This window comes from Octopus sinensis, unplaced genomic scaffold (genome assembly GCF_006345805.1).
Source record: "Octopus sinensis unplaced genomic scaffold, ASM634580v1 Contig10079, whole genome shotgun sequence".
Classification (NCBI taxonomy): domain Eukaryota; kingdom Metazoa; phylum Mollusca; class Cephalopoda; order Octopoda; family Octopodidae; genus Octopus; species Octopus sinensis.
Genome location: NW_021831989.1, coordinates 358,869 through 374,829, shown reverse-complemented (window position 1 = coordinate 374,829; position 15,961 = coordinate 358,869). Strand labels below are relative to the sequence as shown.

At 32.0% G+C, this 15,961-nt stretch overlaps 2 non-coding genes across 2 annotated transcripts; one reads left to right on the top strand and one right to left on the bottom strand.

The window, feature by feature from the left end:
* Positions 1–7,623: 7,623 nt before the first annotated feature.
* On the bottom strand, positions 7,624–7,695 carry Trnat-cgu. The gene has a single exon. It is a non-coding gene; the product is annotated as a tRNA-Thr (tRNA).
* An 8,005-nt stretch (positions 7,696–15,700) lies between these two features.
* On the top strand, positions 15,701–15,773 carry Trnar-ucg. The gene has a single exon. It is a non-coding gene; the product is annotated as a tRNA-Arg (tRNA).
* The last annotated feature ends 188 nt before the right edge of the window (positions 15,774–15,961 follow it).

Below are 15,961 nucleotides of genomic sequence, written 5' to 3'. Positions count from 1 at the left end.
TGGGTATTTGAAGGCTTTAAAACCAAATCTATCCAAAAAAACAACCCTTTGCTCAGTAGACATACAAAAAGCGTTCAATTCAGTCTCCAGAAAGACCCTTATCCGCAAGATTTTTACCTCAAATATCCAATTGAACCTCAATAGCAAATTGATTGTGTAAACGTCGAGGGCTTGTATATCATGGCGAATAAACACTGTTTAAACAGCTACCAGACGGTGTGCCTCAAGGATCATCACTGTCTCCAATTCTGTCAACCTTTATATGAGCGATATTCTAATCTCTACTCACCAGGACGACATCTTACTCTCCTACGTTGATGATATTATGTCGCGAGTGCGACGCGCATATATTTATTTTTATTTATTTTTTTTAATTTATTTGAAGACCAAACACGGGCAAAGCCAGTTAATTATAGTTATTCCCGTGAATGCCGATCCAAACGAGGGAGATCCTTCTGAAAGGTTCAATCCTTCCCGCAAGATCGGCCTGAGACGACGATGTCCCAGGGTCTGAGGAGCTAAGAGTCCTTTTTCGGTAGGCATTAAGTGCCTCCTGAGCGTTGCCATATCCGAAGGAATTTCCAACTGACATGGTGGACCCCGTAACGCCACGCTAAGCCCGGAAGGTAAGAGATCCCCATTTCCAACTGTGTCGTGCCAGAAGTACTCGTTGCCTCACGGGCAGGGGAACGATAACGAGAATTAGCCCCAGGATGAAAACTGTCCTCCTTCGGAATCGAACTCACGACCGTCCGAATCCATTATCCATAGCTTAGTCTTAAGCTACTAAATGCAATAAGAAATACAAAATAACGTTATTACCATTGAGATAATATTCCAATATCTATAATATATAAAATCTATTTAATATAATTTAAGCAGCGTACCAGAATCATAACATTTTTAATCCCGTTTCACACTTACTTTCGATTTGTTGAAACCATGCCACAATCAAACCAAAGATGCTTCGTTCAAGATCAGATTGAATATAACGAATTAAAGAAAATCCTCAAAGGGGAGATTCCACAGATAAACGACAGATTACGCAAACGAAGGCTAATTTAGAAAGCTGAATCTTTTGTGCTTATTCAGGGGCACATATATCTAAAGGATGCAAACATCAAGAAACTAGTCATTTCGATGGATGATACTGAACAGATGACAATGCTTGATTATGGGACAAATCCATCTCTTATACTAGAGAAATTTGAAAGCCCATATTCTTCATTTGTGAAAATCATTGAAACATTTTGTCATGATATTTAACAGTGATGGATTTCATATAAAGATACACTCTCAAAGATTAAAAAAGATGATATAATTTTTCGTATTTAAAAAGAATAAAAACATGTCTAACTATTCGGTAATTAGATAAACTAGGTACCTAAACAAATCCTATTCTTAACCCTAACACCAATGATTTCATAGGCCAATAAATCCCGAACACTATACCAAAAATCTTCCTAAACTAATCCCTAACCATATCAAATTTCTACTTAACGCTAATTCCTATCCCTATCCCAAAGACTGTCCTTAGCCCTATTCTTATTCCCAAACTTAAATGTATTTCCGACTCTAACTTTACTATTCGTTTCGTTTTCTAAAAAAATTTGAAGTATTTTTCATTGTGCCATCCAGCCCTTCAAAATCACAAAAGGAGATGCTCCAACGTGGGGGTCAGAAACCAGCTAAAAATTGAAATCAACAATCTCAAGATGATGATAGTAGAAATGGCAAGAAGAAAATAGAAACATAAGGAGGAAGGAATGCCGAATGCTGGATAAGAGAAATCCAAAGTTTTGGAAGGCGTATCAGCACCTGAACACCACGGAAGGAAAAGGCGACAATATTGTATTAAAGAGGCAAGATGAAAAGTATATTCCCTCCGATCTTGTTCCTGATGAACTAAGAAGGCAGCTGGGAAAAACCCAAAAAGTCGAACCTGAATCAATTATTCCACAAAAGACCTTTGAGAAAGTCACTTCAAGGCTAGAATCTCTAAATCTTGTGAATGGACCTCTATGCGAGACTATTACCGAAAAAGAGACACAAGAAGCGATTGCAGAGCTGAAAAACAAGCCCCCTGGATTCGACTACATATCTGTGTACCTTCTTAAGAAGGCTCCGAAAATCCTCCTACGGGCTCTAACTATGCTTTTCGACGTTAGTTTTACCCTTGGTTATCTTCCGCCAACCTGGAAGTGCACAGTCGTTCGTATGATTCCGAAACCCTGGAAAACAAGTCTCCTAGCAGAAAACTACAGACCTATAAGCCTGATCTGCACTTTTTCGAAGATTATGGAAAAAATAATTTTTGAAAGACTCTCATTACATGTTAAAAAATAATCTGTTTTCCGTTGTCCAATGGGGTTTTCGTCCTGGCAAATCCACAGGAAACTGCCTGAATGAACTAAAAAGGGAACTTTCTTGGGCAATACTCAATAAATCTTGCATAACCGCTGTGTGCTTGGATTTATCTAAGGCTTTTGACTGCGTCTGGCACCTTGGACTCCTGGAAAAAGTTTTGGAGACTGGTGCAGGTGAAAAAACATTCAAATGGCTAAAGAGTTATCTCAACGAGAGGAAATCTTATGTACTGTGCGGAAACCGACTATCGGACAGTGTGGATCTCAAAAGATGTGTCCCTCAGGGTTCTATACTGAGCCCGCTGTTATTCAATCTTTTTCTCGCTGACATCCCGAGGTCCTAAAGAAGATAATGTCTGGGTGGCAGGTAAGGCGGTAAGTCTTAGTTTGCGGTTGAGAGGTGAGCGTGTGTACGGGACTGAAAAAACAGGAATGGCGAAATCTATCCTCTACTAACAGCCTCTTTTAAAATAAAAATTTTTCGTTCAAATTTTTCGAAAAAATTTTTGGTCTAAAGTTCTTTTTAATAGAAAGTGCTTCAATGGTTTTTTTCTTAATTGAAAATAGCTGATTCTAAGCCCTTAAATGACCACTCTATTCACGATTATCAAAAAATATCCAACTCTGAAATCAATGCTGTTTTGAACGGAACAAAAATTCAGCAGACAAAAACGTAGGAAATACTTGGTGTGACTTTTGACACTTAATTCTCATTCTCTAAGCATATTGACAGTCTCACAACTGAACTATCCAGGGGATTAAACTTTTTAAAGGTTTTTCTTAGTTCATGCATAAAAATACAACTCTGGTTAAACACTATATATAAAAAATATGTGGAGCCTCCAATTGGTTATGCTTGTGGTGCCTGGGGATCATATCTTGCCCCAACAAATCTGAAAAAGATCTCGAACCTACAGCGAAAAGCTGCAAAGTCTATCTCTAGTTTCACTGAAGGGCTTATAAAGCAAACTGCTTTCGAAACGCTTGTAAGAACGACGGGTTCTGTGTTCCATGCTGGCAAAATCCCAGAACCATGGATTCTTGTCCAATGAGAAGATGAGTCGGAAACACAGAGAGAAGATACGTAAATTTATTGGGAAAATGTTACTTTTGAAAAATTATTATTCAAACGAAACATATGAACTAAGGGTTATAATTAATTAACCTTAATAATTACAACTAATCAAGCAATTAATATTAATTATTCATTACATTCCGAGCTACCTCAAACTTTGTGGAAAGTCGTCTTTCCCTCTACTGTATCGCTTTTATTTTGGGTTTCGGGATTTGTTTTGGTTGTTTGCCATTTAGTAATTTTTGAAATAAATTTATGGGTTTTGATTAGACGCTTAAGTTCAAATGTTGTATTTAATGATTTAGATATTCTACGAATTTAGAATCACAAAAATATCAATCGTTATATGATCAAATCAAGCTCATAAAAAACGTGCACGCGTTTTTGTTGTCTAATTCTGTATATACACGCGCCACTTTATGGGATCATACTCTGCTGGTAGAAACAATTAAAACAATTTTTTTAGAATTTCTCTGGAGAAGACAAGTAAGCGAGTTGAACACAAACTTCGCTTTTTCTAGTGGCTTTTTTTCCTCCAAAAAAACTTTACACACAATAATTAAATAATTTTTTTGATTATTTTTTTTCTCGCTAAATTATACACTAATAACATATGTGGACTAAAATAACAGATAAATTGAATGCAAATTCAAGCATTTAAAAACCGAAATCACTCACTAGGTTGCAACATTTGAAATATTTATTAAATTATTTTGATAATTAAATTATTTAAATCCGCATAGTACCTTTATAAATTAATTAAAAAATTTCATTAATTTAATTCAACACAAAAAAGTAGGCTTTTTATAACATACATAAATCATTCTTTTAATAAATCATCAACATCAAATCCATTTCTGAGTCTTTCCATAAAAGACTAACAAAAATTAATTTCCAGCAACTTGAATTTCCCGTTTATGTCCAAGATTCTCACACCGGAGTATAATTTCGTCCAATGTCATCGAAGGACACATAAAATGTGCCCACATTTCAATTTTGTTCATAAATCGAGATAATTCAGACTCAATGTTTGACTCATTTTGACTAAATTTAAAGTTGTTCATTATTTTGAGTAAACTTGGGATTCCCTTTGGACTTAGTAGTCTATAATATAAGTGCTAATGATTAATTCACCTGTTTGTATCTAATTTAGAAGGTCTGGCTCTTGGCTTACTAATTTTCTTATCCTTGGATTCTGTGGATTTAGGAATTGGTGTTTTTTCTTCCTCTGGATTCAAATTATTTTCTTTTTCGGATTCCGATGATAAATCGGGGAGAACATCTTGGTCAAAAGAATCCATTCTAATACCCACAAGACCACTATTAATATAATAATTAATTTCAAATATAAAATATTTAAATAATAATCATTCTTATGAATTATTGTTACTAATTAGTTATCATAATATAAATTAAGTAAGAGTATGACTCCAATTGATGGGGTCAAGTTTGAGCATATCTCTCTCCAACAAAATATCCCTCCACCTCGTCTCTTTCGCCTGTGCCCACTTTTCTTCCATCATCTAAATTTCATACAAAAAACTACTTTTTTATTTGCATCTCTGAACTTTTTGAGATAAATCGTCTTTTCTTGAACCAATTTTGATTCATTTTCTCTGGAAATGATATCCTTTGCCATTATCTCGGTAAATTCGTTTGCCAGGTTTTTGCGGAATATTTTTCTGTCAGCATCTTTGTCCTTCATCTGGTAAATCAGAATTTCACGAATGTTCTTTCTGTAGGCTTCTTTTTCGCTTTTTGTGCCATAAATCGGTTTTTTTGTTGCAGAAGTCAAACGGTTGAATTCTCGCCGTTTCATCAATTTAGCTCGCTCTTGATTCCATGTGTTTAAATATTCTGTTTCTCTTCCACGATTTGCAGTGAACGCAAGACGATTTGGGGGAATAAACTTGTCGGATCTGTAGCACCAGTCGATCGGTGGATAGAGCCAATCTAGTTTATTTTCGTTTTTTATTTTTGAATATTTTTTCAAGGCATCGGTCATTGAATTCATTAAAACGCCTTTTTTGGCCACATATTGTTCTTTGTGACAAAAATCTGGAAATGCCCGTGTACGTGGTGGAATATACAATGACTGAATAGACATTGATGGAAAGGTTCAAAGCGCAGTTCAAACCGCATAATTTCATTTATAATCATGCTTTTATAACGCCGTGACGTCATTATTTTATTCCAAGATTAAAAATTTTAATTTATCACGAAATAATAAATGATACAGAATTTCTTAAATATAGTTTTGCTATAATATTAATTATCAATATTTTGAAGATATAAAAATTATATTATTTTTGTTGTCATGCGAACAGGGTGTTTTCGTCATTCCATTGTTATTAATTATTGACCAATGAACCATATTAAAGTTTAAATTACACGCTATATTTGATTTTTCTAATTTAAATCGACCAATATTACTCAAAGATTATCCTCATAATGACTAGGATTTCCAAGAATTAATCAAAGAGTGTGAAAAGCTTTACATTTTTCATTGGTTTTTTTGAAATAAATCCAAATTTGTAACTTGCGCAATTTAAAAATAGTCGTTTCTTGTTATGTTTGTAGCAGATTTTGAAATATAAAATGTTCTGACAGCGAAACTCGTCATCACATAAAGTACAATAACTTGTATAAATTAACAATTTCTAAAATTGATATTTTACAAAGAACTAAATGCACTAAGATTTAATGATAAAGATCAAAAATAGACAATAAAGATACGATAAAAAGAATATGAACTTTAACCGTTTTTGGATATTGAATTATGATGCAGGTTATTTGAATATTGAGTGTGGAAAGTGATACTCTTTTGGTCTGTCTTTAAAAATTGAGTTATCTATTTCATGCAATAGAGAAGACTATTATAATCACAATTATTTTAGAATACTCCGAGGGAAACTTTGTGACTAAATAATTATTTTTATTTATATTCTGAGAAGTCGCTTGTATGGGACACGATCGAGCTGCTCCGAGAGCTAAAGGATTTGAAATGCTAAAGGATTTTAAGATAAAAATATGCTTCTCTCTTGGAGTCGGTCAGTTTTGCCTCCCTTCGCTTTGAGACAGGTAGTATCATTGGTAAGCGTGCACGTGGGCTTCTTTCGGAGATCGGTGGAAAAATCTTCTATAAGACATTTAACGTTATGAGACGAACTGGCTATTCGAAAAAATATCTTACGAAATCCTTGGGAGAAATTTTATGTCAATCAGTTCACCGGTATGTCTGAATTAATTATTGAAATGATAATGGATTTTCCCTTTTTCATTTGTATCTTTGAAGAAAATAGAAAAAGTAAATAACTTAAGAATAGTCGAGAGCCTGAGGATGAGCTCAACGACGCCGCACTGCGTATTGAATGGGAGTTTCCGCGGAGCACAGCGTCCGAGATTTGCTGAAAGAGTCAACTCGTCTCCCTACGGTTGTTTGTTCCATATTTTAGCGATATATTAAAAACACCAGTTCATTATGTTGAAGGGAACAAGTATTTAATTACAAGTTAATTAATTAAAAGCTTCATGGGCGGGAAGCCGACGCGATCGAGAAAGAATTAGAGCGTACTATCGCAAGGGATATCCGCTCGAAAAACCATCTCGATTCGCGGGCGTCGCCTGTGATAGCAGACATGCGGGACCCGATCTCTTGAACGAAGCTAATTGCCTTACTGCCCAAGGAACCAGAAGTCTCAACCGCGAATGGAAGGAATTGGAACTTCTCCGTAAGTGAGGAGTACTTCCGCATCTTTTTGCATTCCGCGGTTGTGACAATGGATCCAGGAGCGGAGGCGGACATCAGCAGGTTCTGAGGCGAGAAAGCGTCCACACACGTGGCATCCCAGGTGAGAGGCTTCCCCCTGTTGAAAGAAAACACGGTTATCCCGTCAGGCCTTTTTCCGCCCCCCCCCCGATCGATCCCAGAGGGTTCAAGCAGGGAGGAGATTCCGGCGACTTCCAGGGCTCATGTTGAAAAGAAAGAACTAAATCTTCTCCAAAGAGTCTCGTTGGCGATCGTCCGGGGAAACAGCAAGGCCATCTTATGCAAAGGCAGTTCAATTCAGTTCAATATTTCTGTCTGTGTTTTTATCTTTCATTTTTTTCGAAAAATAAAAAAATAAGCAGAACAAAAAAGAACTAAATATATCTTAAAAGTTATTTATATCAAAGAAAGTAAGCCCCCGGAGGGAGTCGAACCCTCGACCCCTGGTTTACGAGACCAGTGCTCTACCACTGAGCTACAAGGGCTCTTTTATTTTTTTACACTTCGATTTTGATTTTCGATCTTCGATTTCGAATCGAAGTTAACTCCCCTCATTGATTTTTTTAAATTCAGAAAATAATTAGCTTTTAAAGCTAATCAACCTAATGGCAATGTTGGCGGAAGCGTCTTCACTCTCTTTAAAAATTCAGTTCCGTTCTGGACTCAACAGCTACTTTTCGTTCTCTACAAACCAATACATTCATTGTGAATCTACATTTATCAGAGTGTATATAGATGTGCTTCCGTACACCCTGGTAAACATATACATTCCTTTTTCCTTCTGCTCAAAATTTTGTGCTGTTTCAAATTAGGTATCGAAACAAGTACAGCTCTCGATACATGTTAAATGGAGTTCCGCAAGTCTTAGTACTACCGTCAGCTCCCTTTAATCTTCATTTAAGTGACGCGCTATTCACCAAGTATATGTTACTACTCTCATACGCAATAATATTTGCAATTGTAAATCCGCCAACAAAATGAAAATAAGTGCTACCTGTGCTGATCTGGAAAGAATTTTATTGAAAATCTACTTTAAAAACGGAGGACAAAAATGATCAGCATTAATACATGATTTTATTTTCACAAGAGCATCCGGAGACTATCACAACCTGCAAAGCTTTGAGATCTCTGGCAGCAACCTGCCCAAGCTGTGCGCTGCTGAATAGCCGCTGGCTTTCTGCATTTAAAAAAGTTCGGAGTTGCTAACTAATTTTTTGTAAGAATACTCAATATAATTATTAAACTGACTTTTTTAACCTTTTATTAATAAGAAACTTAAGTCGTCATGGAAAGAACTATCCAGTAAATTTTAAAAATTTTAATATTTGTGTCAATATGTTTTCAAAACTTATTTTTGTGAAAATACTTGGAAATTTAAGAATTTTTTATTAAAAAATATATAATCTTTTTTTCTTTATTTTAAAAAATATTATTTTTTCTTAAAAATAATAAAAATCTCCAAATTCAAAATCATCAAATTATTTTGCAGATGGCTTTTTCTAATTACATGATGGTAAAGTTTCACTAACTTAATTAAATTCCAGAATAAAGAAAATTTAGCAATTTTGAAAACAACGATAAAACAATCTGACGAAACCTTTGATAGATATGAAGAGATTTCTAGTTCATTAAAATATAATTTTGATACAATTTTCACAAAATTAGCACCTTTTTATGAAACTTTGAACTCAATTAAAGAAGCTAAAAATAGTTCACATTTTTAAATTATATTTAAAGAGTTTAATCAATCAATTGAACAAATTGACGAAATTTTATTTCATTATAAAATTTTGAACGAATCTAAAAAGTGATAAAATGTCAAAAAATAATTTTAGGATTAATTCGTTTAAAGAGACTGCTTTATTCCTTCCTAAAATAGTAGATACTGTCAATTTTTTGAAAATAAATCGTCCAAATTCTAAAGATTTAGCAACAATGGTTTATATTTAAATTGAATGTTTTTAACAGAAATTAGTTTTAGACAAAATGCTGAACAAATTAGAAATTAAGTTTCATAGTACTTTATCAAAACAAGACTGTCTTCCTAAATCAGCTCTTATTAATTCAATGGAAGATGTTGGTTAGCTTACAATTGTGGTCACTTGTATTGTAATAGAAGAAAAGAAAAAAATTCCAGTAAAATACCACATGATGCCAGATGTAATTTGTTTTTTACAAAATATTGTCAATATTATCCCAAATGAATTTCAAGATAAACTCAAAGATTTGTGCGATTTATATAATAACAATCGAAAAATTGTTTTTAACTGTCTAATTCCGATTCAAAAGTAATGCTTTTATTTTTCTTTTAGGGTCAACAAGAGTGGATCTATTGATGTACAATTAGTCTAATAATTATAGAATGCGAATATTAAAAGTATTTCAAGAAAGACATTTTCCATAAATTTTAGTGTTCAATCTATCAGAGATAAATCAATTAAAAGAAGTAAATATATTTCTATATTTAAAATAGAAAAATCAAAATACAATAAATATTTTATCGAATCTGACGAACTAATTTTTTTTATTTATAATTCAAAGCTGGTTCTGACAACCGAGTTCGATGCTATAAAAATAATTTTTCCATCGGATTATGCTCATATTTGTCAAAATGAATTAAGTTTCTTTTTTATTGGACAAATTTGTGACAATGGACAAGTATTTGTCAACAATAACATTTTTAAAGTTGTTAATAGATGCTGCTCTTGACAACAACAATATTTTATACATAGCCCCACTAAAAAAACTTCTGTATGTTATGGATTATCTTGACGAAGTTTTGCCATCATATGACGAATTATTACAAGTATTTTAATGTTTTAATAAAACAAGTTTGTTTGCGACAAAACAAAGGTTCTATTCACACAACTATACAAGAATATGGAAATTTCTGTAACTAATTTCTAAAAAAATTCTTAGTTGGTTCAAAATTTATCAAATTTTGTAGCATACATAATAGTAAATTTTTAGATATTATCTTGTAGAAATGTGAACACAAAGCTAAATGTATTCCATCAGATGGAACAGTCAGCAATGTTACAGGAACTGTTTTAATTATGGTTAAAATTTTATAGTCTACGATTTTGTTAAATACACTTTTCAAATACAAAAATATAGTTCAACAAGCATTCCAAAATGTCGAATTGAATAGTGAAATGCAGTATTTCCAATAAACATATTCAAATTATAGAACTTATATCGATCAAGTAAACGACGAACCACTTGTAGATATTCCTTATATTTCGAATTTTTATTTTTTTATCGGTTTTTGCTAATCAAACTAATATCTTGAGTTAGCGAGAATATTTATCCCAAGTCTGAAATGGAATATAAATGCAAATGCTGTAAGATATAACGATCAGGGAGTCAAAAATATTTATTTTATTAATAACTATCTTCATATTCTCGAAACTCTCCGAAAAATTGAAATGTGTAATGATCTTATGTAAAAAGAGCTATATTTATATCTAGTGATGAAGAACTTTGTGTACTGGCAAAAATAACAGATTCGATTAAATTTCAAATCGAACGTTCTATGACAAATTATCTTAAATTGTAAAGAATTGTATTTTATGTTTTTGAGGTGGATGGAACCTTTTAGAAAGTTTTCGTCAAATTACAGTTTTAAATATCCTGTAATTTATTTTTAATTTAAATTAGCCAAAATTCTGGCATAAAAAAATAATCAAAAACATGTTTAAAGTTTTATTTAATTATTGAATTTTTGTAGAAGTTCAATAAAGAATTTCAAAAAACTGTTAATAAATATTCTGAATTTTCAATTACAAATCAGAAATTTCGTGAAGATATTTTTAAAAAAACTCTCATTCAGGTTAGTGATAAGCATTCGGATATTGTCTCACATTTCGAAGCACTTTGTTTCTCTAAAAGCATGCAAAAATATTTCAAATACTCATATGATGATTTACAAATTATATTTTTAAATGTTTTTTTTAAAGACTAAATACTAATATCATTTTATTTTTAAATAATACTCAATTTTTTTTAACTACTTATTTTACGAATTTTTGTCTAGATTCTTTAATTCGCTTGATTCATTGGTCAATAATCATTTGAGCAATGCTGCCACAGATTGTTATTGTGTGTATTTTCTCATTATGAGTTTGAGTCAATTATATCATTGCTATAATTTTCATTTTTCAAATTCTGCTAATATTTTTTTAATTTTTGAAGTTTTTTTCCTATTTTTGTCCGTGTTTCTAATCTTACGACACTGGATTGCTAAACTTTTATACTTATACTTTTAGTCTCAACAACTTTGGTTTTTTAGACAAAACGCAAATCTCGTAGTTCCACAATTTTTAGGGCTTTAGCTCCAATCACGTGAGAAGTTATTTTTTATTGAGTATGTGACTTTTATGCATAATAGGTTTGGTCGATATGTCCAATTTGGCTATGTATTTTTGCTTATTTTGTGAAGATTCCCGATATATCTCACTTTTCTCACATAATCGAGTTTTTCAGTTTACAGAAAATTTTATTCAGTCCGAAGTCTACAATCTGTGGCTTCCGCTAGTTTCTAATCCTCTTTATGGTCGCGAGTCTACTAGGAGATCCTTACGGCTGCGTTTACATTCATGTTTTCTATGTGAATCCTCGCAAATTGGCCACCTCGCAAATTGGCCAATTTTTAAATTATTATTTTTTTTAATTAGAAAATAAACTATTTTTTTAATCACATGTCTTATAAAATTTCTCGTGGACGTATACTCGGCTCACTTTTTTGAAAAAACACCACAAATTATAAACTACAAAGGAAAAAATGACAGTGTTTCGTGTCAGCTTCTGGCTGACAGATTCTCACATTTATTCCACAAGACGATCTCGAGAAAGACGATCAATAATTAATGCTTAATAAAGACTCTATTTTACGGGATTCGAAATCTATCAAAAATTTCGTATAAAGCTGCTCACAAACCAAAATTTCCTACGCTTGAAGAAAAATTGATCGAATGGATGGATACAATACAGTACCGCTCAAATGTTTCGGACCACCCTATTTTTCAATTTCCAAGTCAATCCTAAATTATTTTTATACGGTTTTTAGAGAAACTTATTAGATAAGCTTAAATACATTTATTCTATTCTAAAATTTTCTTTAAATATATTTTGTTTGGCGCCAATTGAATATAATTGATTTTTGACTCGATCATATGTTCCGGACCAGTTGCAATCATATGTTTCGAACCAGTTAAATCTCTTTAAATTTAAATAATTTTTGATTCAATTAAAAACAAAAGACTAATAAATAACAAATGCCGCGTGTTTCACTGGTTGATCGGGTCGCTATCATCACTTTTTTTAAAGATGGAGCTTCACAAAGAGAAATTGCCGAAAAATTAAAAATATCCAAAACTGCTGTTCAAAGAACAATTTCCAGATATTCATCCGTTGGACTATATTCCGACAGACCCAAATCTGGTCGACCGAGATTGTTATCCCCAAGATCTGAACGCAAATTAGTGAGAATTTCGAAAGCAGACCCCACAAAAACGGCAAATCAAATTAAATTTGATATGAAATTAAATTCTATTGTAAGCACAAATACAATTAAAAGATGCCTACAAAGAAATAATTTGAATGGGCGAAAGCAATGCCCAAAACCAAGTCTTTCCATATGCCATAAAAAGGCTAGAAAAAATTGGTGCATTGAGAAATTAACTTGGAGCCAAAATGATTGGGGTAAAATTATTTTTAGTGATGAATGCAAAATAAATTTGCATTCAAACACAAAAAATTATGTTAGAAGGCCACCAAACTCTAGATTTGACTCAAAATATTGTTTAAAAACACGAAAATTTTCTCCTAGCATTATGGTCTGGGGAGCTATTGCTGCAAATGGATGGAGAAACATTGTCTTATGCATTAAAAATGTTGATTCCGCAGAGTATCAGAGAATTATAAATGTTGGACTCGAAAATTTTTATGATGAGACCATGTATCTCCAGCAAGACGGCGCTCCTTCCCATCGGTCCATGTCGACAATGAATTTTTTTCAAAGGAAACAAATAAAAATCTTAGAAACTTGGCCGAGCCAGTCACCCGAACTGAATATTATTGAAAATATGTGGTCGGTACTAAAACAAAAACTTTATGATCTGGAACCAAAAGATCTTCCAGAGCTCTGGAATTTGACCAAAAAATTTGGTACGAGATTGATAATTCGTACATTGAAAAATTATACAATTCACTTCCAGAGCGAATAAATGCTGTTATAACGAACAACGGAGGAAATATTAATTATTAACTTTTTATAAGTTTAATAAATTTTCGGTTTTTTTTAAACTGGTCCGGAAATATGATCGAGTATAAAATCGATAATTTTAAAATTGCGCCAAACATGAATATCTGTCCAAGTTTTTAAAATAGAATAAATGTGTTTAAGCTTATCTAATAAGTTTCTCTAAAGAACCGTATAAAAATATTTAGGATTGACTTGGAAATTGAGAAAAATAGGGTGGTCCGAAACATTTGAGCGGTACTGTAGAGTCTAAAGGTATTAATTGGAAACCAATTTTTAGGTGGTTTTTTGAATGATTCCTTAATATCTTACTGTAATGCAGAAAACTTTACTGTAATGCAGAAATGAGATGATGTTTCGCTGATTACTGCAATAAGAAAATACAAAGAAAATGTAAAAAGAGCAAATAAAAAGGAATTAGGATTGATTTTATTTTAATAAAATTAAAATGTTTATTTTATTTTTTAATATTGATTTTTTTCAAATTGGCCATTTTCTCAATTGGCCATAAAATCTCTATGTACCAAAAATGGCCAATTGCGAGGATTCACTGTATTTAGACACATTTACGTATGAGTATTTTTTGTTTAATCAAAGTCGTTATAAAATGTTGATTACATAGTAATAGATTTAGGGAAATACAAAATTGAACCAGGCTTGATAGACATGTTTTTTGAGATTTCTTATGAGATTTAAGTAAAATTTATCGAGAACTTATGGATTGGTAGATGCTCGAATGCCAATTGCAACGTTTTTATTCTTCCTGAGATAGCCTGACATGCACGATTGTATATTTTAAATGCAGTGCAAATAGAATTTTGTGATAACGACATGTTGTTAGTTAGCCTTTAAGTAATTAAGTGTTAGTTAGCAATTTGCGTGCATTTACTTTTGTAGATAGCATATTTAGCTATGCCACTAAATAAATTGTTTCCTATTTTCATATAAACATCTGAGAATCTAAAGACCCCGGAACACCAAAATTGGTTACTTTTATATAAATGAATCAACACTCAAAACCCTCATTAAAGTGCAGGATGAGTTCATAACCAGCATCAATACGATCTTTGAATAAACTCTGCCAGTATATAAAATATTGAAATTCTAAACCAGGCTTTTAAAATACACTTTTAAGGTTAGGACTTATAATATATGATAGAAAAAATATTTTCCGAAATTTTTATAACACTAAAAATTCATTTACTGTGGCTCAATTTAATTTTAAGAAAAAATTAATGGTTTTTATTGTTGATTTTATTAATAAATAAGATCAGAAAGGGTCACATCTAAGTATTAAAAAATCTTATAAAACCAACGTGTCTGGCGCCTTTATTAAAATAAAAATTAATTAGTTTCACATCTGTAGAAACATCTGCCAATTTAGTTTTAAAAGTATAAATTACGTAGCGTAGTATAATAAAAAATGATAGTTCTTATTTTCATGCTCTTTGTCTCAAATGTAAATTCAGGTAGAATGAAAATTTGTTTTTAATTAAAATTTTTTAGGTTTAGTAGAATGTTACAAGGATCATTGCTATGTATATTTTACTCAAAAAATGGATTATAAAGAAGCAGAAAAATCATGTATTGATATCGGGGGAGAACTTGTACCAATAAACGACTGCCTTACAAATAATTTTTTATATAGTTATATATATATTTAAAGTTATCGAGGCACATTTTATTTGAATTTTAAGAAATGGTTCTACATTGGAGTAAAAACATATCATTTGCTTAGCTACAATCTCAAACATGAAAGACAAGTTTCTTTTAAAAGAATTCGCATTTTTGTAGGGATATACAAATTTTGATATTGGTGAACCCAATCACGTGGATGGTGAACATTGTATCAATATGTGGTTTTCTGGGAAATGGAATGCGTTTAATTGTGGAAAAGAATTAAATTTTGTATGCCAAGTAGACGGTAAATATACACATTGTTAAATATAATTATAGGATGTGAAGAGAATGAATCAGAAATTGAATTCAAGTAAAAAATAATTTAATTATTAAATTAAAAAAACTAACTTTGTAGTATTTAAAATATGAAAGTTACTTATTTTTTTCACAGATAAAATATAATGTTCAGAAACCACAAACAATTTAACTCCCATTCTCTTCTTTCTATAATCTGTTAATATTTGTTTAGTTTGCCATCTTCAATTATATAATATTCAACTGTATAGTCATATTTGTATATATTTTCAAGATATAGATTGGAAATCAAAGGCCGCGTGGCCTAACGGATAAGGCGTCTGGCTTCGAACCAGAAGATTGTGGGTTCGAATCCCATCGTGGTCGTTTTTGTTTGTAAGATTAGTATTTTCTTATTAAAATAAAGTTAACAATTGATAAATTATTATTTTTTTATTTATTAAAATAGTTAGAAAGGGATAAAGACCTATCGATGGCTGGAGAGCTTCTTGTCAGGAAGACAATCATTTGTCCGCTGTGGAAACCGCCTATCGGGGTGTGTGGAACTTAGAAGG